The following is a 27,846-nucleotide window of genomic DNA, read 5'->3' on the forward strand; positions in this document are numbered from 1 at the left end:
GTGACATCAGCCCAGCTTTGAACACCGGCTTCAACAGTATTGAGTGGCTCAAGGTCGCCATCCGATGTGACTTTTGATTGGCTTGAATCCTGGCTATGAAAAGCTGCTGCTGCACGTACAGGGGTGTGTGTTGTGAAATTACCTGTTGCTTAGGAACTGGTGTGACTTGATGCATGAGAGGAAGCTTCGCCAAGGTCTTTGAACACAAGAACTTTTTACAGTCATGTCTGAAGTCAAATTAAATCTCAATTTGTCAGACTTTTCATATGATGTGACTAAGGCTGCTCAGATTTCAACACAAACTACCCATAACACCTTCCTCTTTAAGATTTTAAACATTTTTAACTACTTTTGTGCTTCTCAGTTAAAACACAATGTCCGCCTCCTGTTTTTCTAATACTACATTTACATCCTTAATATCACAATCAGTGTCCATGGTGTTACTCATTCACTCCTCAGCATATTGTTTTGATTGTTACCTCTAATTACATTTCACAGCTGTCCAAACAGGGTGTGTGAAATAATCCTCTTCAGGTAACTGAAGGATGGAGAGGTGTCGTTAAATGACGCCCACATCTTTGGTCCTGGAATAGGCTGTCATTGTCACCATGGTGATTAAATCATCCCCCGCTGACAGGAAGACAGTTCACAGCTATTTGACATTTGAATAACATATCTGAAGGGTTATACAAGTTTGAGGATTACACAATGTCAGTGAGAACACAGACATGTTTCTGACAGCAAAACTGCAAAAATGTATTAAAAGCTAAATCATGTGAGCTGAGCAAGCTTTAAGTTCTACACGGAGAGGAAAGAGAAGAGATGGGATTGAATTCATGTTATTTCCATGGGTCAAACTGCACCAGAACAAAAGATGTATCAGCCTGCAACAGATGATTAATAATCTTTCTGCAGTTGAAACATCAATCAGCTCCTGTCATTATTGTGAAGTCAGGGTAGCAAAATGTATAAAATGTCACAAGAAAAGCTTTGTTCCTGCTGCTATTACTGAGCTGAACAAGCAATAGCTCCAATTTTAAGACTTGAGCCCAGATTTTCTTATTCATTCACGTGATTCTATTGTTTTCATTGATTGACTGTTTTCTGATGTGCATTTTAAATGGAACCTTTAGCACTTTTATCATTTTATCATGTCTATTCATTTTACCATTGTTAGTGTTAGATTAGTTTTAGGATAATTTTGTATGTTTTGCACATTAAGTAGTTTGTTCTATCTGACATCAGTCCTCTAACTCTGTATTGACCTAACATCTCACTGGCTGCAAAACAAGTTTACCCATGGGTACAAATAAAGTAACATGAACCTGAACCTTTGTCTTGTGACTTAAATGATGGTTTTCAGTGATTCAACCTTTAACTAAGGTTTCACTGATTTCAGAAAAAGTGTGATCGTTATCTAAAAAAAGATCTATACATTCTGCAATGTCTCGGTTAATGTTTTGTTTTTTTACTTTTTGTAAATATCTTCAGCATTTTTTGTCAAAGAGAAGTTCTTCTCACAAGAGGCTCGGACACTGTTGACATTACAATTATTTACATTCTTATATTTGTACATTTTTATTATACAAATTTTTATTAATCATTTCGGTGAGGAAAAGAAGTAAAGTAAGTCTGTAAATTTCCTGCCATTGTCAGTGTCTGGGTTTCCATGGCAACATGTGAAAATATTCTGCAGTAATTGGCCTTTGAAATAATCTGTTATTCAGCGTAATTATAGGATACTTGATTTAAATGACAGTTTTTTCTAAAGAGGGTATAAAATATTCTGGTGCTCTTAAAAAAGGAGGCGTGGATATATTTCACTAAAATAAAAGAAAAGGGTTTCAAGGTGACCGTGACTTCAACAATGTAGAGTTTCACCATCACAGGTGTCCAAAATTAAAGTGGAAACTCTCACTGAATAATTTTGTTTAAAAAAATATAGGATTTAGACTTATTGTTTTATTATATTATGTTTTATCTTTATATTTATATATATATATATATATATATATATATATATATAATTGTGTGTTGTTATTCTTCAGAGTCTGTGAAGGGCGAGTGAACAGTCAGTGGCTTTAAAAGCAGCTAATCAATGCCTTTAATTTCACCCAGCTGAAAACACTCTGTTCCTGATTAGTGAATACCATTGAAGGAGTGTAGAGTCCCACCCTCTCTCCCTGATTTGAACCCCCGCTGTGAGGAAAAGAGCCGGTCGAATAGAGGCGGCAGACGCGGTCGCCATCAGTGGGGGCAGCATCAGAGGAGCAGCAGCAGTAGCAGCACTTCAAATGGAATGTGAGGTTTTCAAGGCATACAGTCATAAATTTTTCATCTGCAGCCGGCTTTGAGGCAGGAGAGGGGGGGGGGGGGCAGGCCAGCCAGGCTTCTAACAACAAACCCTTTCGAGCTTTCAGAGACAAAAGGTAGACGGGGGAAGGGCACTCCAAATGAGAAACAACAAAAATCCTTTGTTTACAATAGATGAACAAAGCGCTATGAACAAAGTCAATGTTTAGAGGCTGGAGCTGAGACAATCAAGCAGAGCGGTGAATATCACAGCAGCAGTCAAAAAGATAACTGCAGAGCAACAATTGTGAGCGCTGTACATCTCCAATAATGGCTGCCACAACAACCACGGAAATTTTGAATCCATTAATGGCAAGTTGCTCTTTTTGTGTATTTCTTTTCTGAATGTTTTTATTATTGAGCACACTGAATTTCCTTTTTTTATAAAAAATATTTTTACTTTATTTTTCTAAAAAAAAAAATCCATAACATTGGTTGCTGTCAGATAAATCCCATGGCCCCTTTAGCTAGCTACACTTACAATCTAACACATTTTAGCTCTGCCAAAGATTCCAGCATTACTACTCTCACACCCTTCAACTTTTTGAAGACACTGTCAGAAACAAGTACATTTAGTATAACCTTCACTAAGGACAAAGCTGTATCTCTTATCTTTTGACTGATTTGGTACTGTGCTAGAATAAATGGTGTGGGTTTTTTTTTATATATATAAGGAATCTCATCCTGGGAATTATTGCAGTTGAAAATGGAAAAAAAGTGTCATCATGCTGTGACCAAGAGGCCACCTCTGGTCTTAAAATATGAAGACAATGCAGAAGTGTTAGAAATTGCACTTCATCGAGCGTCCGCTTGAGGCTGGCCGCAGAGGCACAGGAAACCACAAACACACCTGTATAAAAAAAGCCTTTTTCAAAAACGACTTTGGTCTGAACAGCCAATTCCTCTATCGGCACACAGTGTATGGTGGTGTATTTTTTATAACTCATTAGTTTAGATCAGGGGCGTCAAATTCATTTCAGTTCATGGGCCACATACAGCCCAAGTTGATCTGAAGTGGGCTGGACCAGTAAAATCATAACATAATGACCTACAAATAACGACAACTCTAAATTTTTCCCTTTGTTTTAGTGGAAGAAAGTACATTCTTAAAAATGTTCACATTTAATGAACTATCTTTGAACAAAAACAGCTGTTGTAAGTTTTGCCATTATGAGTCTCATAGTGGGACAGAACATTTTACTCTTTAAGCCCTGAAACCTGCTGCGAACACATCAAACACACAGGTTACCCATTCACCTGTAACAGTCTACAGAGTGTAATGTTTACATCGAAAGAACAGAGATTATAATAATGAAGAAGGTAAAGTTGAATATTTTGAACCCCTCAGCTCCAGCATGAACAGTTTGCTTGCTGGACAGTGTTGTATGCAGGGGTGTAGTGCTAGTGTTAGTAGTTAGTGGATCATCTTATAGTGCTCTAAAAAGTCTTTATGAATCTCAACCAGATTATGCAAACAGCAAGTAATCTATTTTCTCTCTTTGAGAAAAAAAGTCCAGGGAAAAAAAGTGCCCCCAGAGTATAGATTTGAAATAGTAATTACTATTTCATGTTTGACACCCCTGGCTTAGATAATATGAAGATTCCGAGTTTTGCATTATTAGAGGCAAAGCTGACTTGACTGACAGGCGGGCACCCCGTAGCTGTTAGCAAAGAGGCTAAAAGGCCCACCTCTACTTCACTTCTCTGCATCATTCTAAATCGACTGAAGTTAGATTGAGTCAACATTTCCAATACGACAACCGCCCGTCCCCCATTTAGAAACAAATGGGGGACTTCAATGAGACTACTATGTCCATCTATTGTACAGTCTATGGCTGTGACTCACTTTGTCTGACACCCACCCTGTGACTGGTTTTAAGGAATTAAATATTACTATAAAGAAATTATCAACCTTTATGCTGATGGTCTTGTTTCTTGCTATTCATTTTAATATCAGTCTGTTTCATCAAAAGCTAAAACTCCTCATAGGAGCTTTACTGTGTCAATAGAATACATTATATTGAAGAATATGTCTTGTTTTGTTCTCACTACACAAACACAATTTATGATGATGTTAAATTGTATTATAAAATGATATTACCATACCTCTTTATGGAAGAGGAACTGTATGGGTTTGATTAGCTTGTAAAGGTGCTCCTTAAAACATGTCTCCAGACTTTTAACAAAGCAGCTCTTCGATATTCCTCAAGAAATTTTGCCAAAAATCACCCGTAATATCCCACAAAATTTTTACTTGAAATGCAAGTTTCACAAAAATGTAAACATTCATAAAATCCAACAGTAAAATGATGTTAACACCACTTTTGACCAGCATAACCCAAAAAATGGAAGGGTGGACTGAGCATGAAATTCAGGCAAATGTGTATTTTTAGCCGTGTTCTTTGCCTGCAGACTGCAGCTGAAGTCTCATTTGTATTCTGTTAATATTGAATGGGCACTTTAAAGAGTCTGCTGTTCAAAGACAGCGCACCATTGCTTCAAGAAATCAGGAATCAGAATGTATTTTTACTACCATAATTGCTCAAGACTATCCAAGGCTGTTGTGTCAGAAGTTACTAGTATCTCTTTTCTGTATGGTGAATCAGAAACATGAACCAACGCTATGGTAACTGCATCCTGCCCATAACATGCTGTCCCTCTTCCCATAAGCAGACAGTGGGGCTATGGAGAGCTCCTGCAAATTTAATGACTGATTTTCCCGGCACTGCTCAGTCCTCTGGGTGCAGAGTCTGTCTGGATGCTAATGCAGCCTGACATCTCCATCCTTGTTTAAACAACCCCTGTTACCCTGAATGGGCCACTGCAACAGCAAATTAAAGGCAACTTTATTACAAAGCTTTATCTGGACACTACTGCTCTACTTTCAGATTCTAGCCTGCTGTTGTTCGATTCTGAAAATGTTGTGTGGGCAGTTAGTGGAAGAAGAGACAACTGTGCAGTTTCAACACAAAAATGAAAATAGATTTTTACTCATTTAATGTTTAATTGTGTTTTTTATGTATGCAGCTTCTTGATACTGCAGAGAATTTAACACATCAAGTACAATTTCAAGTAGTTTGATCCTTCATACAAAATTTAGCAGCACATATTTCAGATACATGTCATTTTCTCAACTGAGAGCAGTGACACAAGCTCAGTGGATTTTCCGATAAACTCAACACATCTTCACACACTCAGCATCACTCTTTCCTAACTGTTTGCATATTTCATAATCTTCAAGCTAACAAGATTTTTCTTTTGTCTCTAAAGATCTCAAGAACATATTTGACGCCATCATCACATGTGACAGTTCTTCCTGGGGTAGCTAATCTAATGAAATTATGAAAGACCCCTTCATATTTTTTTGTCTTTGTGTGTTTTTCTTTTCTTTGTTTGTTTGTTTTATTTTGTTTTGTTTTGTTTTGACATTTATTTGTTTATTTTGCAACTTGCGATGTTGATAAAATGTGCCTTTTTAAAAAAAAAAAAAAAAAAGGAAGGACACATTTATACACTTGTGAAGAGAGAGAAAACAGAAGAGGAGAGGGGAAAAAAAGCAACCCAAAACAAAAACAAAAAAACCCAACAAAAAAACAGTGAACAAAAAATAAAAAAATTAAAATAATAATATTAGCAATCAATAAGAGTAGTAATGTGGCAATATATTATAATAAGAGTAATCAATAAGTAAAATAACTCTAAGACCGAAGGGGATGAAGAAAAAGGAATAAAAATTACTCAATTGAGAAAAAAGAAAGAAGAAAAAAAGAGATTGAGTGAGGGAGAAAAAAAGAGTAAATACATAGAGGGTGGAGTCTGTTTGGTTGCATTTCAGGAAATTCTTACAGAATGGGATTGGTGTTATATAGTTTGTTTTTTATCTGGTCTTCATTTTATTTGTTTTGTGGCATTAGCTCACCCTTCATATTTTCACTATAACTTGATTTAACTTATTTTGGTCTTTTCAGTTTGTGTTCAGGGCTTTTCTTTTGAACTCAGTTCAGCTGTTAGGGGCTGGTGTTATGAGCAGCTTATGTTCTGTGGGCAGAGCTTGACTTTGTGGCCAGCCTGAACTAATGCTAGGCTCAATTTTTGTTGCCTTTTTTAGAGCAACACAAAACAAGTTAATATTTTATTGAAACATTTTGTTTTCTTTGGGCCAGCTGGCATGCTGAGCTTAAGTTGGTAGTCCCACAAAGAATGAATATAAGGTGAAAATAAAACTATAAAACTGACCATCTCTACTTGATTTTTGTCAGACTGCCTGTTGAAGACAGAAAAAAGCTTCAGACTTATTTTGGAATGTAATTTTGCACAAACCGGGCAGTTGATGTTGTTTTCCGTCACTTACATCAAAAATAAAGGAGGAGCTCTCTCCACAGCAAGAATATGCTGCAGGAATGAATGCAGCAAACAAAGTAACTGTCTCATTATAGAAATGAATAACTCGCTCTTGACAGATTTTTTTGAACATATCCTCACTTCACCCCTCAGTCTTTGACCCAAATGAGAAAAAACACACGTTTATTAATTTCTGGAGCATATTTTTCGGTCAAAGTCCATTGATCCAAGCCTGAAAGCCACTTCAGTGTTTTGCGAGTCTGGTTAGTGCTGTTGGAAATATCTATGTATGTATGCTGTAGTGGAATCTAGATGAAGCCATGCATTTGGTTGTGAGATTAAGAATAGCTTGATGTCACAAGGGCAGTCAGGCTTCGAGCTGAATGAATGGAGGCAGGTGGCACGTTTCTTCCATCTTCGCTAAGAGGGATTAGACCTCTGAAGGGAGAGGGGAGCATATTTGATTAGCCTGTTCAAAGGTACGGGAGGATGGAGGCCTGGTCATGTGATTCTCCAGGCATGTTGAGCCGGACTCCTGATTTCTGCAGAAGTGTGTGTTTTGTACCATCTTGTGAAAGACAGCAGTGTGATTTAGCTAAGAGGGTGGCTGGAATGTGAAAAAGCTGATCATGCTCTGCTGCATGTGTATGTTTGTTATGAAGCAGGTCAGTGATGTAAGTAAGGGAATCCATTTTGCATCAGCTGCTTCAGATTTAGGCTGTTTTTTCGAAACGGCCTGCTACATACTACCTACTAATGTAGTACATGCTGTGTTTGAATTTAGTCTGTAGTCTGACTGTTCTGTTCGATCTGTGTTGCAGTATGCTGGGCCAGACTTCACTGAATTTCCAGTTTTGGAAAGCGAAAGTAAACAACGGCCAAGCTGATAGAGAAACTGCTTCTTTAGCATCACTTATGATTTAAAGTTAGGAAGTGGTTTATATGGAATTTAATGATTTTCACATCACCTTAAAACTGAGTACCCCTCGTCAAAAAAAGAAAGAAAAAGCGGAATGAGCGCTGTGCATTGTGGGAAACAGTACGCGAGGGAGACTGGTCCGATGAATACTATGAAATTTTCCCGAATCAGTAGACATCTTGGGAGTTTTGGCATACTGCAGATTTTTTTTCTATTTCACATACTACTTACTACATACTGAATTTTGGCCAAATCAGTATGTACTGCTAGTATAGTAGGCGGTTTCAAAAAGAGCCATTGTCTGCCAATATTTCCTGTGAGGCGCATCAGGAAATATGTTGCATTAACACGCAGGGAGAGGCCTATCATGTGCAACAGTTTCTCAGAAGCATGAGCTACATTTTTCTCCCTTGAACTTATTGCTCTTACTCCGAGGAAGGGATACTACAGAGACATGTCAGCAGTTTGAGTTTCTCTTGATGTTGAGAGTTGACTGTACTTAAAAGGTTCACCAAAAAGCACTGTAATGGGATTTATAGGAGCAAAACACATCTGAAGACAAATTTGCATCATCACATATATACGTAACTAGTTTGGAAATAAAAAAATAACAGCATTAAAAGCATTGAAGTCATTGGAATCATGCATGAACATGGGCTAGTGTGATGTGAGTTAGCAGACCAAAGCTCTGCAAACAGCTTGATAACAGAGCATGTGCTATGATCTCAACCAACCATGGTATCACATACAGTATTATAGATTGAGTCTAATCTCTTCTATTTCCACGTTTGCTCTGATGATAAACCCTTCATCATGCATGGATGCTAGCATTTCTACGGCACTTAGCTCTGCATTAAGGACAATCACAGGCATACTGTGAAATTTTCCCGAATCAGTAGTCATCCGGGGAGTTTTGGCATACTGCAGATTTTGTTCTTTTTCACATACTGCTTACTACTTACTGAATTTTGGCCAAATCAGTACGTACTGCTAGTATAGTAGGTGGTTTCGAAAACAGCATTAGTCTTTACGAAGACCTGGGTGCTTTAATGTGTTGTAAGCTTCACGTCATAGTATGAAAGCCCTACAGTACACAACATTTTAGAAAACACCATCACAGCATGAATCTCATTTGTGTTACATGCATTCTAAGGAGAGCATTTCTTTAATAAAGCACTACATGGTCTCATTAGAACAAAAAAGGCTCCTATTACCCTCTACATATTGCATATGTCTGCATCTCTGCAGTACAGGCGGAGTGGAGTGGATGATTCTCGTAGGTGGAGGAGTCAGAAGGTGACTGGTTGCACCCACACAGCCCACACTCAGCTTCTCCCGAGAGGGGAGACTCACCGTTGAGATTCAGAATCTGCAGGCCTCCAGGAGCCAAAGTGTACAGCACCAGCAAATAGGATGGAGTTATAAGGTAATGTTGTGTGGGTGCCTCTTCACATCAACATTACAGCACAAAGAATGAAAAACACTGAACATTATCTGTCTTGGTCAAGCTTGGGCACCTTATTAATGGTCATTAAGGTATCTTTGTAGGTCCATTTTAAACATCATCACCCCTGTGAGGAGCTTTTAACTGGTTATGAAGCTTAGTGACTACTGAAGCCTCTAAATCAGAGGTTCTCAACCTAGGGATCCCAACCCGAATGAGGGTCGTGAGATCATTTTTAAGGGTCGCCTGATGATTGTAGATTTAAAAAAAAACATGAAATATAATAATAAATATAAATTAAAATTACATTTTTGACTGGGTAATAGTTTTTACATTGCATCGCCTATATCAGTGGCATAATTTGTTTAAGTGCTTTTTCATACTGGTAGCTTGTTCACTGTGGGATGACACTGGCTCGCTTCATCATGGTATTCACACACAGGCAGCACTGCAACTACAAAGGGTGAGGCTATGAATGTCTTATATATTACTCTTGGTGGTTGCAACCATTGACTGTATAAATAATGGACGAAGTATCCGTGACGTCACCCATCTGTTCCTGAGGGCTGTTTTGAAGCCAATCGGCAGCGGCAGCTATATTGGAAATGCGGAACTCAACCAGGCAGAGTGTGACGTAAAGAGGAGGAGTTTGAGCCTCCTAGCCAACAGCTATGTGTTCCCGCCCGGGAGTCAAGTCAGTCATGTCCTTATTTGGGCAAAAACCCATAATCTTAATGTCTCCTGGACCGTCGCGTTAGAAAAAAAAACGGTAGAGAAATTAGCTACGTCGAGCCAAGCTGTTTTTTGAACCAGGCTGTAAACATGTTTATTGATGCTGCAAAGATTGTCTTTTTTTAATTGGTGTCTATGTGGTTTCCGGTGTTTCTGCAGCCAGCCTCAAGCGGATTCTTGATGAATTGCAGTTTATAACACTTCCGCATGGGCTTCATAGTTTGAGACCGGAGGTTGCTGTTTGGTTGCGACTCAAAGGTTTAGAATCACTGCTCTAAATAACCTACTATGTGAACAAGACAATCATGTTACTATTATTCTTGATTTCCTGAAACTGTTGCGACAGGGTAGGTAACAAAGTGTTCAACAGGATGCTTCTGAAAGAGCAGTTTGTGGCATTTTTCATGGCAAACATTCTTAATGAGTGTTACATTTCACTGTCAAAACAAAGCAGAATGCTTAGACATGTACAAGACAAACTCACAGAGAGATTTGTCCACAGCGGGCACCAAAATTGACACATACTGAAAGTTCCTCATTGGAGCTTTAAATTTCTGTGTCAGAAAGACAGTTTCAGGTCATATTTTCTCTACTGGAGAATAGATCCATCTTCTGTTTTTTCTGATGTTTGAGAGAAGAGTGGGGAGTGTTGCCATCAGTGTTTATAGTGAAAGATGCCTTTTATTGTCCTTAATGCAGAGCTAAGTGTCGTAGCAATGCTAGCATCCATGCATGATGAAGGGTTTATCATCAGAGCAAACGTGGAAATAGAAGAGATTAGACTCAATCTATAATACTGTATGTGATACCATGGTGGATTGAGATCATAGCACATGCTCTGTTATCAAGCTGTTGGCAGAGCTTTAGTGTGCTAACTCATATCACGCTAGCCCATGTTCATGCATGATTCCAATGACTTCAATGCTTTTTATGCTGTTATTTTTTTAAGTTCCAAACTAGTTACGTTTTTATGTGATGATGCAAATTCATCTTCAGATGTGTTTTGCCCATATAAGTCCCAATACAGTGCTTTTTGGTGTACCTTTTAAGTTATAGTCAACTCTCAACATCAAGAGAAACTTAAACTGATGACATGTCTCTGAAGTGTCCCTTCCTCGGAGTAAGAGCAATAAGTTCAAGGTAGAAAAATGTAGCTCATACTTCTGAGAAACCGTTCAAGTTCAAGGTTTCTTTATTATCCTGGGGGTAAATTTGTCTTTCAGTCCGCAGTGATACAAACAAAACAGTACAACAAGTCACACCAACATCAAAACATTCAAAACAGTAACAACATAGAAACAACAGCTATGTGGCATCATTAAGCAGGCTAGCTGCTACCGGGACAAAAGAGTTTCTTTTCCTATTTGTCCTGCTTTTTGGCATCGCAAATCTGCGGCCTAAGGGAATTAGGCAGAATTCATGAAAAAGAGGATGGCATGGGTCAGCCACGATGGACCAGGCCTTGCTGAGGGTCCTGGCTCGGTGACAGCTTGACATGTCAGGCAGGGGTGTGCCCGCAACCCTGCTGCATATCTTCACTATAGCCTGCAGTCTATTTTTATTTTTTAGACTTGTTGACCCATACCAGGACACAATTGATAATGTTAAAAGCAATTCAATAAAACAGGAATAAAACATCTTCATAAAAGTTGTGTAGACATTAAAACCCCTGAGCTTCCAATAAAAGTACATTGCAGTACAAGTAGGAGAGAACGGGGTTGGTTGTCACACGGGTTGGTTGGCACACTCGTTATATCTCGCCACCAGAAGCCACTGTCTCTCAAATTGGGGTATGGAAATTTCCAGAATTAGGATCAGAGCTCACCTACATAGTCTTCTCTGAAGGAAGACAGCCGAACTTGAGGTGAGAGGACTTTTTTGTGTTTTTCATGTCAAATTGTAAATATTCAGCTCCCCAGTATTTTTCTTCTAGGCTTTTAAACGATGGGTTTATAACAAAACAAGTGTTACCCTTGCTAAGTGTGAGGGGAAAGCTATAGTTTAGATTCTTATTAGCTAGCTAACTACTTGTTAGATGGTTGTTAGCCTTGATGTTAGCAAAAAATTATAGTTGGGGTTTGTCGTCACATTCTCTTTGGGGTTGGTTGTCACATGTAACGCCTAGTTGAGTCGGCCATTATTGTTAGGCCTATTTGTTTTGTTCTTTATGTTGTTGTATAGGCTGGCCTAAAGATGTTTCCTGTTCATGTTCCTTGCTCATTTTATGTTAAAATGCATTAAGTTATGTAGGCCTATCACTTGTCAGTGCAATTAAAATTTTAAATTTAGTTCTGCCTTCTTGCCTTTTTTAAATTATTTTTCCCACTGAAATACCATTGTGACAACCAACCCCATAGTGTGTGACAACCAACCCCATAGTGTGTGACAACCATCCCCGTGATGGGGTTGGTTGTCACAATGTGTCAGAGTGTCTTTGATAGTTAATTGCCTCTTTGTTACAATGAGTTGGAAAATGAGAGGGATACACATTTTAAGGCAATACCTTAAGCTTCAATTTAATGTAGGAATGACTATTGGAAGATGTTTTGATGATGAGCAATCATCAAAACAGTAAAAAGTGTGACAACCAACCCCGTTCAGCCTCTCCCTGCGTATTAATGCAACATATTTCCTGATGCGCCTCACAGGAAATATTGGCAGACAATGTGTATCCGTGTGTTTTTGTGCTCACCAGTCCAGAAAAAACAAACCAGTGTGATGATAATTGTCGAGCATGGGCGTGCTCAGTCGTGGAGCATGTTGTGTGCCTGTTAAGTGACAGAATAATTACACAGGGGGCTGAATGAATGAGGCTCTCGACGAGTGTGTGGAGTGATGGCTGTGGATGTGGAGGGAATACTGATGGTCAGTGTTTCTGAAGCCTCCTCCCTTTGTTTGAGTCCCTGCCGTATTTGCCTACGGCTGCCTCCTCCTCTCTGTGACTGAGTGAGCCCATTGGAGGAACGCAAAGTCACGGGTTGACACTCAGGTCTGCAGTGTGAAGGATTCTATCTGTTGCTAAGGTGTTTTGAATGCTTAGTTGAGCATTAGAGGGCTTCATTTGTCGTCCATCTTCACCTGCTGAATGCTAGGAGATGGAAGGAATGTGTCCACAGTGTGAAATCTCAGGATTACTCAGGTTCCCATCAGAGGCCCAGACTGTCTGCTCTATCACTTTGCTGTCTGGTGTGTTGGTGGCTTCAGGCAACATTTGTTACTGAGAGTTGACCCACATCGTGTTGGATTTCTTTTTACATTGAATGTCTTTTTAAATTGTCTGCCAAGAGAAATTTGGCAAAGGCTCCTGCTGTCTCCAGATAGGCCTCTTTTTTTAAATAGAGGTAGGAAGAAAAGAACTCAGGTTCACCCTGAGTTCAGAGCTCATGAAGAGGGAAAGCTGTTTCAGCTCTGCAGACTGAGCTCATCATTGAGCGCTGGAGCCCAGTTATCTCATGTCTTCACTTAGATACTGTGTGGGCTCCATTTTAGTCTCTGAATTGCCATATTTCTTGGAACCAATGGGATTGATTTTCATGTTTTTATACTCCTTTATTTTCTTTATATGTATGACATTTAAAAAGACATGTATTTCATGTCCTATGGCAAATTGATTTCTGTTGGTTTCTTATTCTCTATTTCTTATGTCAATCCTTCTTTCACCCAGAAAGCCTGATCTCACTTCTCGTGTGTTTTTCAACCCTATCCTGCAAATAACTGAAGTCAAAACAGAGGATTAAAGAAAAACAACACATCACAAGTAACTCAAAATATGCAACAAGTCAAATTGAAACATAAATTTGATTTCAAATTTGTATCTTTGTATCCACTTAGATGATGCGTATTGTGGCTGAGAGCAAGAGTATCACCTCCCTTCTGCAGTAACATCCCACTGCAACCAGTTGGAGCCGGTCCAGGTGAGCTCACCCATCCACACAACGACACACACACTCCAGATCTCTTCATGGATAACAAACTGATGTATAAAAAAAACATGTTCAGCACATGTTCATGCACTGTATTGAACATGGCACCTTTTTCCTCATACCTCTCACCACCTCTCACCTCCACCTGTCATGAAATCGGTTTGGCAGACACTTTTTTTCCTTTCCTCTAAAAAAAGCTCAGTCAAACGCCGTCAGCACTCCTCTCCTACTACCTCTCTGCTCCACTAACCCTCCTCATGATCCTCTAGTTTTAAATTTAGGTTCACCTCAGACCACACACCATCATTACGTCTGACGATAGAAGGGGAGATGAGAGCCGCCGGCCCTGTCTGTGATTCTAGGAGGGGGAGCTCATCATCGCTGCTGTGTGGAGCAGCGTGAGGCTGGGTTGCCCGGGACTGTTGGTATTGAGCAGGGAGGAGCGCCCCGGGCACAATCCATCAAAAAGAAGCTGCCTGGGCACCGTGGGAATAGACATGAATAATCCATGCTTTCTTTACCCTTTCCTGTGTTACTGTGCGTATCCCATTACATTCTCTGTTGACTTTTCTTCAAATATCGAATCGCTGTATTTGGATTGAACGTGTTTTTATCAAACAGAGGCTTTATCAACGACAAAAATGAATATTGCAGAAAGAAAATAATGAAACATGCTGAAGGGGAGATAATAAGTCTAATTCATTATTTTACTCAGACCAAATCAATATCTAATTTGAATTGCCCGTTGTAAATACTATTTTGGGATACATTTTTCCTCTCAAACTTTAACAATTTATATATATGAGAGTGAAATACTAAATACAATACATCCAGGGAGCATTTTTTTCTGTTAACATCATAACTAATTCAACATCATTTCTCAATATATATTACTCTATATACTTCCTAAACATGTTGTTTAACCCTTCTGTTATGATCTTTTCTTTGGGACAGCAATAATGTTCCTGGGTCAATTTGACCTGGAGCATATTTGATTATCCAAAAGTGTCAGAACCCAAAAAATACCAATAAACAAACCTCATTATTAACACCATAACTAACCATTTAAATCAATATTTGGTGCATTGGTGTTCTTTAATCCTCACAGATCATGCTTCAATGAGGATAACTCACTCGTTTTTTTCTGAAGATTCTTGTTAAAACTTTTTAAACTGTGCATTGGACATAGATTTTTTTTTTATTCTACTTTGAATTTTGAATTATTCTTTTTTTATGAAATTATGTTGATAAATTAACATGAGACACCTATTCTGTCACATGCTGCCCAGATTTTTAGGCTGTTTTTAGCTGGTTTGGAGGGCATATATTGCCAATTTGACTTTATATGTCGATTTCACCTATTAAGCCAGGCAAAGATGTTTCATAGTGAAAAAATACCAGTACATTTTTTTTTTGTAGATTCTTGAACTTTAAAAAGGGTCAATTTAACCCACGACATAGTGGGAGGGTTAAGAGTTTTTTTTACTCTGAAATCAACTATGTTATGTAACAAAACACTGAAATGCTTAAAAAAAACACCGGGAGGAACATCTCCCCACTGATTAGGGTTAATTTGAACAGGTTAGAAACATTGCTGGGTATGAAATGGTCTCTCAGGAGTTAAGATGTTCACTGCTTTGTGAGAGGCTGCATGACCAAATAGTTCACAATTTTAGAATAACTTTTCTCAGAACAAAAAAATGAACATCCAAATGTATTATCTATAATAATAATAAAAATAATTCATAGGTTTTATATAGCGCTTTTCTGAGTACTCAAAGTCGCTTCACATAGAATAAAAGTAAAAATAAAACAGGTAAATAAAACAGAACAGGGACAGAGGTGGGGCGGGGATAGAGGTCATGTGTTGTAGGCTTTTTTTTAACAGGTAGAGGTCTTGAGGTGGTTTTTGAAAGATTGGATTGAGTCAGAGTTGCAAATGTGTGGAGGGAGAGAGTTCCAGAGAGTCGGGGCAGCGATACCAAAGGCTCTGTCCCCCAAGGTGCAGTGCTTGGACTTGGTGATAATGGACAGGAGATTGGCATCTGATGATCTGAGGCGGCGAGATGGGGAGTGGCTTTTGAGGAGGTCAGTCAGGTATGAGGGGGACGAGGTTATTGAGGGCTTTGTAGGTGATGAGCAGGATCTTGAAGTGGATTCGGTGCTGTATGGGGAGCCAGTGAAGGTGCTGAAGGATGGGTGTGATGTGGGCTCTGGAGCGGGAGTGGGTGAGTAACCGGGCAGTGGAATTCTGGACATATTGAAGTTTTTTGAGTTTTTTTGAGGTTTATAGAACACAATATCCCAAAAAGATTCAGAGAACAGAGAAAACTCTGTACAAAACAGACAAGGCTGAAGACAATAATCAATGGGGGTGATATTCTGGCCCTCAGGAGGCACTGCATTTAAAACCGACATGACTCTGAAGTGGAACCCACTGCATGGGCTCAAAATAATTTCCAAACACCATTATCTGTGAACACTGTTTATCGCTGAGCAAACCTCTTTGGGCCTCAGCTCGTTTAAGATGGTCTGAGGTGAAATAAAAGCAGGGCAATAGCGGACAGCTCTTAGGTTGAATCACCCTGAAGTCGGTTGAATACAACGTGTGAAGAACTCACTTTATGGATGAATCAGGCTTTGGGGGTTTTCTGGTTTGCTGTATTTTTATGATGGTCGTAAACATTGATTTGTGCAGCCCTGTTAATGGAGGACCCTCTTGAGAGCTCTGAGCCATAATCACTGTTTGTGGAGTCCTGTGGTTCTAGTTTATTTTTTCATGTGCCAGATGCTAGCTTTACCAACCATCAATACTATGTCTTGCCATGTTAATCAAGCTTCTGCTGCTGAGAAGATTTCATTCCACAGGGTTGGCTTATAGCTTAATAGACTACTGCCCCACTGTGGCAGATATATTCCTGTGCCCAGGTGTCACCAAGTGTGCCTTCTGCTGGTTTCATCAGAAGTCTATTTTGAACCTAAACAGCCTCATGTCTCTTTGAGGTGAGCACACATTTTTCACCTCCTCTAGCTCATACGTATATTGTCATTCACACATTTACCGCTTTTGGGAGGTTGACTGTTGATTATCTGTTGGGGATGAATATCCACTAAGATGTGAGGAGAGTTACAGACTCTTGATTCAAACAGTTTTAGAGCCACAAATCATTTCCCATATTAGATCTTAGAATATCTGATAAGACGCCCAATCTCGCTTTTCTTTTTTCACAGCTCTGTGCTGGTGAGATAAAAAAGAAGCCAACTTAATCAAGCAGAGTGAGGGTTTAATATTAGCTGAATCTCTCCATTGATCTTCTTCCCACCAAGTTGTATTGAACAGCATGCCTTTAAATGCCTGCATGTGTAGCTGCATAACTTAAGCTGACCAGTAGGGATGTGCTGTGACTTCAGATTGGACTGTGTGAGAGATTTGTAGTGTGCATACTCTCTCCGTTTTCTCTCCTGTTCAATAAATCAGTCTCGCTTTCAGGTGCTTCTGGAGGAAAAGCCCAAAGACAAAGTGTCTGCAGCAGGTTTTTCTGGCTGAAATTGTCACTTAATAATTCTGAAACAGGTCAGTCAGAAAAAATACAACCCCATGCTTTTATTCTGCCTCTGTGAGCACTATAATCAATAAGCTATGGCTGCATTGTGCAGCTGGTGGGTGAGGGCTGGTGCTTCTTACAGAGAGGGCAAATGCAAAGCAGCATGAGCACATCCTGTAAAGCACTAATGCACCTCAGGGCTCTGACATCAATTAAGATAGACAATGGACGGCTGTCCTATGCTTTGCAGGCTGAAGAGCTTGAACGTGTGAAGGAAATATGGGTGTGTCCATGTGTTGAAAAGGACTGCCATAACTGATTCAATGACATTTTGTCAACAATGTTCACCTTTAATCAAGGAGCCATTTGTCATCACATTTCAAAAGGAATAGCCTGACATTTTGGGTAATTGAATTATTCACAAAAAGCAAGAAATAAGAATCTGTAGACATTTAGCTCAATTTAGCGTAAAGACTGAAATCAATCTGTGCTTTAACTTTCCTGACCTCTTGGAGGTTCTGTTGATATCATATAAAGGCTTGGCAACCTTTAAATGATATCAAGACTCTAGGACGTTATCACTCCCAAGAAATTGTTTGGTATATGACACAACATAAAACCACTGTTTAGCGAAATCTGCAGTATGCCAAAACTCCCCCGATGTCGTACTGATTCGGGAAATTTGACAGTATGCATCGGACCAGTCTGCCTTGCATACTGTTTCCCATAATGCACAGCGCTCGTTCTGCTTTTTCTTTTTCCTTCTTTTTTGATTTTGGAGGAACTCAGTTTTTAGGTGCTGTGAAAATTATTAAATTTCATATAAACCACTTCCTAACTTTTTAAATCATAAGTGATGCTAAAGAAGCAGTTTCACTATCAGCTTGGCTGTTGTTTACTTCCGCATTCCGAAACCGGAAATTCTGTGACGTCTGGCCCAGCGTACTACAACACAGATCGAACAGAACAGTCATACTACATACTAAATTCAAACACAGTATGTAGTAGGCAGTAGGTACTGGCTACTACATTAGTAGGTAGTATGTAGCAGGCCGTTTGGAAACAGCCATGGTGTTTCCAGTTTTAGGGCCTGTGACCATAAATGGCCATTTTTCTGCTGGCAGCGCCTCTTCTCTATGTAAAACCACGTAGTTTCACGTTTTTAGTACTAAGCATCCAAACACTGCTGCTTTTTGTCACTATAGTTCGGCATTTAAAACACTTCTGCTCTCATCATAAGTGTCACTTCTCCCTAGCTGAGCAATCAAAATGTATAATAGCGTAGGAGAAACAAAGCAGACTTGTTTTTCAAGAACATACTGTAGATTCAAATTTTTGAGCCGCTGCTTATGCAAGTGTTTTAACATCCTCATCGCTCTGTCCTTAGAGGACAGCAACTGAAGCGCACAGAGCAATTTGAGACAGGATTCAAGGTCACTCCAGATAATAGCAGAAGTGATGTGAGATGACTTTTGTAATCTAAACACATGAGGAGGGCAGCACTCTGAAATTAGGTCGTGGTCACTGCCAGCATAGAAAAAAGCTGTTATGCAAGGTTAAATGCTATTAATTCATTAATTAACTTTTATTCATGTAACGCCAAATCCTAATAAATACTTAAGAAAAGCAGGTCTAAACTGTATTCTGTTATAGCATCCAGAAAGCCTCAGCATGAACACACAAAAACAATGAATCTTAGTGATGTGTGAACCCTGTATCAAGTCTCAGACATGCTAATGTCTTATTCAAGCTGTATAATGTGTGTGAGTCTTGCCTGTCTGGACACAGCTGAAGCTTTTGCACCTCTAGTTTTTCTTGCACCTTCCTTTCTTCTAATAATAGCAGAGCTGTTGCCAAGGTGCAAATGGTGTAACTCAATGTTTTATTTATTTTCTTCACTCAAATGGATTTCCTGGTAGAGTGTCAGAACCTTAATCTGTAGCAGGGATGGCTGGCGACACCCACATCATGTTTTCATTCATGCATTCAGCGAGCGGGGGGGCATTACAAATTCTTATTATTCCGGGAATTGGAGGGCAATTTTGTCTATTTCCACAGAAGCCATAGCTCAATTTATACATGTGGTGACAGCTGAGCATTGTCTTTGCTTGTTGTGTTTGTTGTATAGGATTCTAACATTTTTGGATTCACGTTCATCAACAAAAACTGTTCTTGTTAATTTATTTTTTGTGTCATTCAGTTTTAAATGATCTCACATTGCTTTTCAGGCCTCAAACAGAAGGACTGGCTCTATTTTCACACCTCCTGCATCCACCCTCCTCGCCTCACTGCACAGGGCTGACTTCAGGTATGCTTGTCTTGCTCTTTTTGGCCCATTTAAATTGGGTTTCCCCTGAAGTACTTCCAGAAAGACGACGGGATGATCTATCAAAAAGCCCGATTAGAAATCAAACGCTCTGTGTTTTCTCTTGATGACTATAACTGAGTGAGGGTGGGCAGGGTATGGCTGACATCCCAGAGTCATGGCGGGGAGCTGGAGTCTGGAGAACCAGTATGTCTTCCTCTCCTCTCTCAGAGCGCTCTGTTTGTTGCTCACTGTCACCGTCTGTCACGCCACAGAGCGCCATGGATACACACTCTCCTCTCATGCATCTTTCCATCCTGGCCATCCACCCAGTGCCTTAAAAGGGAAACATGTCATACCTCTCTCCTCAGTCAGTGCTAAAAAGAACCCGTTGCCCCTGAGGGACCTCTCCTCTTCCTCTGCTGATTGATCTGCTGAACCCTGCGCCTCTATTTATCTACCTATCTATCGGTCTTCCTGTCTTCCTCGCCATTTGTCCACAGTCTTTACAGCTTGTCTGTGTGCTCACTGTGGATATTTCACAGGCTTTTGTTAGTAATCAATATCTCTATTTAGAATATAAATAATAAAAAATGTGGGTTTTAAAATGAATCCACAAAGCTGGACATGTTGCTCCTTGTATGTACTTTACATCAAAAGGATAGATTCCTGCCTGTACATGTAAATGTCTCACTTTGTCTCAATGTATGCAGCATGTTTGAATTTTGCTTTCCCCTGCAGTTCTCATCCAACTCTTCCTTAGATTGCTTTTTTCCTCTGCATTCAACCCCCACCCGAGGGGTATTGATCGTTCCACTGCACTAATTATCCTGCTTGGCCTTGGATTTCTGTGCAAGCCACAGTCAGCCTTTGATCGACATGTCTGAATGTCTTACGTTACCATTAAAAAAAAAAAGAAAATGCATGTTTTGATTACAGGAAATGTTTGGCTTTGACTCATCTTAGTAAAACAAGGGTGACACCTTCTTAAATAGCCATTCTGTCCATCAGCAGTCACTTCCTGTGCCATAGAATGAGCCCTTAACTTGGCTGATCAGCACCTACATGTGGGTGTGTAAGTGTGAGGGCAGTATTTACATATGCATCCATGCATATATGATCACTGTGAGTGCATGTGTGTGTATGTGTATACGCACACATGCATGTGGGCAAAAGTACAGGTTGGTACATCCTGCTCAGCCACCATCTGTGCTCAGGCAGGCAACAGGCCACTTCATACACACTCACCCTCAACATACACACACAGCTCTGTGTCTGTTGTTCTATATAGGAGAAAGTCTTCATTGCTGAATGAACATTTTAAAAGGTAAAAAAGAGAATTGTGCCAAAACAAACAGTATTGTTTTAGTTGTATCAGAGTATTCAAATGTTGTGCTATAGTGAATGTTGACGTTGTAACTCTGTTTTCATCTGTGCTTGTGCTCACTTTCATACTGTTAAATTTCCCGAATCAGTACGACATCTGTGGATGTTGAATAGCAGAAGAATATATTTGATAGTATAAAATAGAACTTGATTAATCCTGGAGGCAATACCGGTGCCCAACTTAACATCACATATTAAGAGTAACAGGGGCGCTATTGGCCAAGCAGCTTAAGCGTGCGCCCTGTATACAGAGGCTACAGCCCTCGTTGCAGCGGTCACAGGTTCGACTCCCGGCCTCAACCGTTTGCTGCATGTCCTCCCCCACTCTCTACTCCCCACATTTCCTGTCTCTCTGCATCTGTCCTATCCATTAAAGGCAAAAATACCACGTAATATCAATGTAAGAAGAAAGAGTAACACTACAGAACATCAGACATGATGCCCACAACAAGATAAAGTATTAAGTAGATGAAGGTTAAATAGAAATAAAAAATGTGTGCCTAAAGGAAGAATAAGTTACCACACTACTTCCCAAAAAGTTTTGACAATGTGCAAAATGTTGATAAAAACAAGTTTTGATGTTTTGCAGATCATTTAAAGCAGGGGCGTCAAACTCATTTCAGTTCAGGGGCCACATACAGCCCAAGTTGATCTTGAAATGGGCCCGACCAGTAAAATCATAACATAATAACCTATTAATAATGACAACTCTAAAATGTTTCCCTTTGTTTTAGTGCAAAAAAGTACAAGTACATTCTGAAAATGTTCTCATTTAATGAACTACGTTTCTACAAAAAACAGCTGTTGTATTTTCGCCATGATGAGTCTCATAGTGGGTTGAATATTTTACTCTTTAAGCCCTGTAACCTGCTGCAAACACACCAAACACACAGGCTACCCATTGACCTGACAGAGAGTGTAATGTTTACTGCAAAAGAACAGATAGATTATAATAATGAAGAAGGTAAAGTTGACTATTTTGGACCCCTCAGCTCCAGCATGAACAGTTTGCTTGCTGGACAGTGTTGTATGCAGGGGTGTAGTGCTAGTATTGGTAGTTAGTGGATCATCTTATAGTGCTCTAAAAGTCTTTATGAATCTCAACCAGATTATGCAAACAGCAAGTCATCTATTTTCTCTCTTTGAGAAAAAAAGTCCTGCAAAAAAAAGTGCTGTTCAGGTGCGCTCCATCAGCGCTATGATTGTATGCGACCCCCAGAGGACAAATTTAAAATAGTAGTTACTTTTATTGAAAAAATTGCAGTTAATGTGTTCTCTGTCATTTTTTCACTTTGCAAAGTCGTTCTGCAGGCCGGATTGGAACCTTTGGCGGGCCGGTTTTGGCCCATGGGCCGCATGTTTGACCCCCCTGATTTAAAGCTTCTATTTAGATGAAAAGAGTGCAATGACAGCATATCAAATGTTGTGAGCAAATAATTGTTAGATAGTTGAAGTCAATAGGTCTATTGTTACAGTAAGAATTGATATTACAAACAATGACAATATTGGGAAGACTGATATTAGTTATCATAGCCAAAGATTAACATTAGTAGTTTTGATAATAATAGTAAAAGTAAGACCAATAGAATGAGTTATATCAGCTTGAGTCTAGCAGGAGGTCCACAGGAATATTTTAGAATAGGGAACTCAGAAACTCTTGGGTAGATAAATGGTTGATAACAAAGAGTTTTTTAGCCCTTTTAAGTGAAGTCATATTTGTATATCACCTTTTATTTAACATTTAAAAACAGTCTGGAATTTGAAAATACCAAACAACGATTAAAATCTCAACATTTGCTGATGCACCTCTGGAAAATTCCCCAATACCCCGACCCAGAGGAGCCCCTGCCCTTAGTTTGAATTATGCATGTATTGACACTACATTACAATTCCAGAAACATCCCCATGCTGAATGTATTTCCATGATTAGAATTTCAGTTCCGCCTGTAATTGTCAGGCATAATGATGGCAGAATGGAAATCAATACAGCGCTCTGGAGTCAGTGTCACTGGTGACCTTTGCGTGCGCTCAAAGGAGCCGCAGCGAATGACATTTTAGGCTTTAAGGTCCCTGTGGGTATGCGCTCATCAGGCAGTGTGTAAATGACACTCCTGGCAACGTGTCTGTTTCTAAACAGTGCTCGGCCTGGCAGAACACAAAGATGCACCAAAGCAAACTGGGGTGTTTTTTCTGAAGACCTGCACATATACTTTGGAGCATAGATCCAGAACACACAGTCCAAGGGTTTAAGGCAGGTTACAGAGAGATGCAAACATTAATAATTCAGTTGTTGGGTATGCAAAGCTGCTTTTTGAGCCCTAATGAGCTGAAACATCTGCCTGCCCGGGGCATTATGTGACCCCTCTCGAACCTCTCCAGCCTTGTCCACTGGAGTCCCTTTGTCCAATCCTGCTCTCTTTGGCACTGCTTCCCCTCTCGTCCTGAAGGTGCCCTCCTTCTTTGAGTAATGTCCAAAACAGTAGGCTTAGTCATACTCCATAAACGCGGACACTCTCTGGTGTCGGGACCATCTGCCAGCTCCCCTTAGGGTACCAGCCAGGTGCCGGCCACACTCTCACCCCAGCTATGCCACAACAGCACTGCATGCTGGGATGGGCCGCGCTGTGCCAACTGTTGATTATCACATCCTCTCACTCCCCACCCAGAGCTGCATTATTAACCTGGGGTAAAGCTGTGCTGTATATAGATTTACAGGAGACTAGAGATGGAGATTAAAGCTAAGAGTGTGTTTTGAATTTTTGATGAATGCATTTAATTTCCTGAAGCCAAGTCTTTGAGTCTTTGTTGTGTGTTGCTGTGATCCTCCTCTGTGTTTGCTGCAGGTCTCTCAGGTTGTTTCCCTCGAGATGCAGCCTGTGTGGAAGCACAGCGTTTGGTTTCTGGAAGGAGACTGCACTTCACTGTTTGCCGGAGCTGGGACAAAAGCTTAACATGCACAGGGAGAAATGGGTAACCAAACTCTTGCTAAACCAGGATTCTTTGCAAAGTTTTGAATGCGCCCTGAATCCTTCAGAGCAAAGCATCTCCACAGTGTTGTGTGTTTTCTATGTATGCAAATACCTTGTTCATCTACGTAACTCCTCCTCCGGGGGCTGAAATTATAAGTAGGAAAGCTCCCTCTAAAGGTGAGTGAGGAGCTTAACCGCTAAGAATTCTCTTTGTTTTACTCCTGTACAGCTTTATTCATAAGGTGGTGAAACGTGTACAGGAATGACATGTATTGTCATGACAACAAGTTGTTTTGTGTTTCTTGTTGGACTGTTATAGATGTTAGAGACAATAAGAGAAGTGTGGATTGTTGATTTTCTCTACACATACTTCATCACTTAGCTGTCAACACTTAGTTTCACTGAGTCAAGGCTGAGTCCTGTCACCACCTGTCAAAACAATGATATTATTTGTGCTGGTTAATGATAGTTGTCAATATTAGCTCATATTTATGCTCATATCACTCTGTATGAACCAGCCTTGCGAGTCTCTTCTCATTTTCCTTACTATTGAAGCCATATTGATTAATTGGCTCCCTGCTCATGGTACTGATTCGTATCATCTCTGAAAGTACGGTCACTCAGATGGAGACGATTAAATCCCCCCTCAAAATCTCTTGAATTTATGTTTCATAATAGCCAATTTAGAAGCTCATTTTCAGTGGTGGACAGTAACAAAGTACATTTACTTGAGTTTTATTTTTGGGGGTATTTATTACTTTTACTCCACTACATTTGAAAGACAAGATCATACTTTTGACTCCACTACATTTTTATCAATGCTGTAGTTACTCTCTACTTTTGCTTTGAAGTCAGCTCATGAATTTCCTTTTTCTGAAATCAGATCCCAAAGACCTTAAACTATTAGTGTACTTGTGCTTGGTTTGTCTCAATGGTGTAGCCGTACCTCGGTTGAGCGTAGAGCAGACACAGATCAAACATTATTCAGATCAGTCCATTCATTTAGTCGGGGTGATGATTACTATGGCTGAGAAGGATGATGATTCTCTACCTGAGCACCACAGCCATAATTTAAACCCACGTTTGAGGTTTTTGAGATAAAGAATGATTCGTATTGTTGTAAATCTCTGATCAGTTTACCACACAAACTTCATCACAGCCTACAAAACATCACCATCAAACCTGAGAAAGCATGTGGAGGTCTGTAGCTAACAAACTGGTTTTATTCCAGATGAACATTTTAAACTTGCCTATGCTTGTAGTAACTTAGTTTATATTTAGTATATTTAGTTTATAATGTACACCCATGCATTCTTGACTCCACTCATGCTTTGTGAATATACGTTTTGAGATATTTTAAAAAGTACTTGGAATACTTTAGTTTTTTTAAAAGCAAGTACTCCAGTACTTTAACTCAAGTAATAATTTGACTGAACAACTTTCACTTGTATTGGAGTAATGTTTGACCAGGAGGATCTAAACTTTGACTTAAGTAATGAAGCTGTGTACTTTGTCCACCACTGCTCATTTTATCCATGCTTTTATTTTATGCTTGTTTGTTACAGTCATCAGTGGATTTTGGCCACCGTCTCTAACATTGTGTCCCATTTAGGAAACAAGATTTTCTGAATCACACAACCATCACAAAATATATTCATTTTTGTTTTGTCAAAAGTCAATTTTCCGTAAATGTCTGTCACACTGTGCCCACCAGGTAGTCTCTGAGGCCTTGGGCCGCACTTCTCAGCTCAGTTACTAAACAGAAATATGTGCACCACTCGCCTGAAGAGGGTACTAAACATACTTTATTGCTCTTTAATATTGCTTTTCAACATTTTTATCTTAATGCAGCCTCTTTTATTGGATCTGAGAAAAATACCATTTAATGGCCCTCGGGAGCAGAGGAGCAATCTTGAATGTGATGTGTCTCTCCAGCTATGAGTCCGTCTCTCTCCTGCTGTTTGGCTCCTTTATGAGAACTGATTCATTGGCATGCTGTAGCCATATGATATTAATAGATCTCCTAGAATGGCTCTCCTGTGTGTTCTACTCACAAGTGTTATGTTCCTGGACAATGAGTCCCTACAAAGAAATGCCCCACACTGCCACTTTAACTTTATAATGCAAATGAACACTGATCTTAACAGGATTTATCTCATTTGAGTTATTTGATGCTCTGTTAGACTGTTGAAAATCAGGACTTCTTGGTGTTACGTTTAAAACTTTCACTTGTTTCCAAGGTCACAATGTATAGATGGGGACTTCATGCATAATGTATTCAATATAGCATTCATAGCTAATTAGCACTAACAGGAGAGGATGCCCCCTGATTTCCCCTGATTTTGCTCTCATTTGCATAAATATAATGGGGCACAAGAGAGTGCGAAGCCCAACGTCTGTCCTCCCCAAGGGGAGGTGGAGAGGTGTTACTGAGATCTGGGTGCGGAAGTGATAATTGTTGGAGAGCTGTTATTCTAACGCCTGGACCATAAACTAGACCGTGTGGAGCGAACAAAGACACAAATGCACCTTGAACCTGATACAGACTGAACAGGAGGATGAAGCTTTTAGTACTCTTTAGAAATGTGTAGATCACAGTTTGCTCATGTTCTCTGCAGTGACAGATGGACCTTTTATACTGTATTTAATGGGTAAATGTTGAATAATGTGTGCTTTACATAAATGTAACATTGATTCAAGATATATGCTGATGAAATCAGGCGCCACTGATTCATTTTTCTGTGTAATTCCATAAGGTTTGATGGAAAACTCTTTAACAGCCCTGTTACCTAAAACTGCAAATCATAACAGAGGGCTGAATAATGGTGGTGATTTGGGGGTTAGGGGGTAGGGTTGCAGTTTGAGTGAGCAGTGATACATTATTCACAGGGGTGGAGGCCTTAAGTGCCAAATTAATTTGTTTTTTCTTTCCAGTTGGACGGAAGAATAAATGGGGGCTGTCAGCCATGCAGTAAAGTGCTGTGCATTCATTTAGACAAGTGTTATTGCTGCACTGGAGGAATACCATTTTTTTTTTTTTAACAGATCAGGCCAGCCGGGTGGGTGGAAGCTGTGCAATTATCTCTGGTTCCTGTGATGGCAATGATTGCTGCAACAGCCGAGTGGTCCCAGAGCACAGCAGGTGTGACTGTCTGGCTGCAGGTTGGTGGGCCTGTCGCTGGATATGATTGCACATGAGCAGTTTGGATGTTGTGACACTGAAGAGCAGAGTGTAGTTTGTTTTCTGTTGATTGTTTTTAACTAAATAATTTAACCTTAAAGTCTTGAAATGTATAAATTGCGTGCTGAACTAAAGTCACCCGAGAATCAGACAACATATATCACATTAGACACTTTCAGCTTACCTTTCATCTTTACCCTTGATAACAGCATCAGCATGTTATTTGTCAGCACTCTATGTTTCACATCTCTGTATAATAATCTTGAAAACAGATTGGTGTTGACAGATATGGCGTGGCACTGATTAAAGCAGACCAAACAGATGTTTCCTTTTTTTTACTCCCTTTTTTTCCACCATCGCTTCTAAGCAACCGTGACATCATACAAATGCAGAAACACAGACATCTGCCGTGTTTCAAATAATCAGGAGAACGTAAAATGAATACTAATGCAGCCGGAATGCATTTATCTGTCTGACATTCAAAGGAGATAAATGCTCTGCTTTTTCTCTGTGATGCAGAGGAAACTTTGAAACATGCAGGACTTTCAGCGGAGTGAGTCAGATAGTGGATATGACAGATGTTGGCTGAAAGATAGGATTCCTACTGATGCTTTTGCACACACAAGCTTGGACTGACTGAGATATTTCTGCTTCTGGTTTATTTCCTCATTCTGAGTTCCTGCTATGACTAAAATTGTTGTCAACAGATCCACCTAAAATTCTTTATATAAAAGTCCTTTTAACCACTT

At 39.7% G+C, this 27,846-nt stretch overlaps 1 long non-coding RNA gene across 7 annotated transcripts in view; it reads left to right on the forward strand.

Annotated features, from left to right (window-relative positions):
• The window catches only part of LOC117814819, a 42,731-nt gene extending 15,312 nt beyond the window's left edge, over window positions 1-27,419 (forward strand). For 3 of the 7 annotated variants that reach the window (XR_004631640.1, XR_004631643.1, XR_004631639.1), the window contains 4 exons: window positions 13,620-13,702; window positions 19,485-19,564; window positions 23,791-23,917; window positions 26,962-27,419. This is a non-coding gene — a long non-coding RNA (uncharacterized LOC117814819). Of the gene's footprint in view, window positions 1-13,619; window positions 13,703-13,980; window positions 14,249-16,621; window positions 16,715-17,201; window positions 17,286-19,484; window positions 19,565-23,790; window positions 23,918-26,961 lie in introns of all 7 variants that reach the window. The other 4 variants (XR_004631642.1, XR_004631641.1, XR_004631644.1 and 1 more) reach the window with 4 other exon arrangements.
• Window positions 27,420-27,846: the final 427 nt, after the last annotated feature.

The sequence above is a fragment of the Notolabrus celidotus genome, chromosome 6, assembly GCF_009762535.1.
Source record: "Notolabrus celidotus isolate fNotCel1 chromosome 6, fNotCel1.pri, whole genome shotgun sequence".
NCBI classification, from domain to species: Eukaryota; Metazoa; Chordata; class Actinopteri; order Labriformes; family Labridae; genus Notolabrus; species Notolabrus celidotus.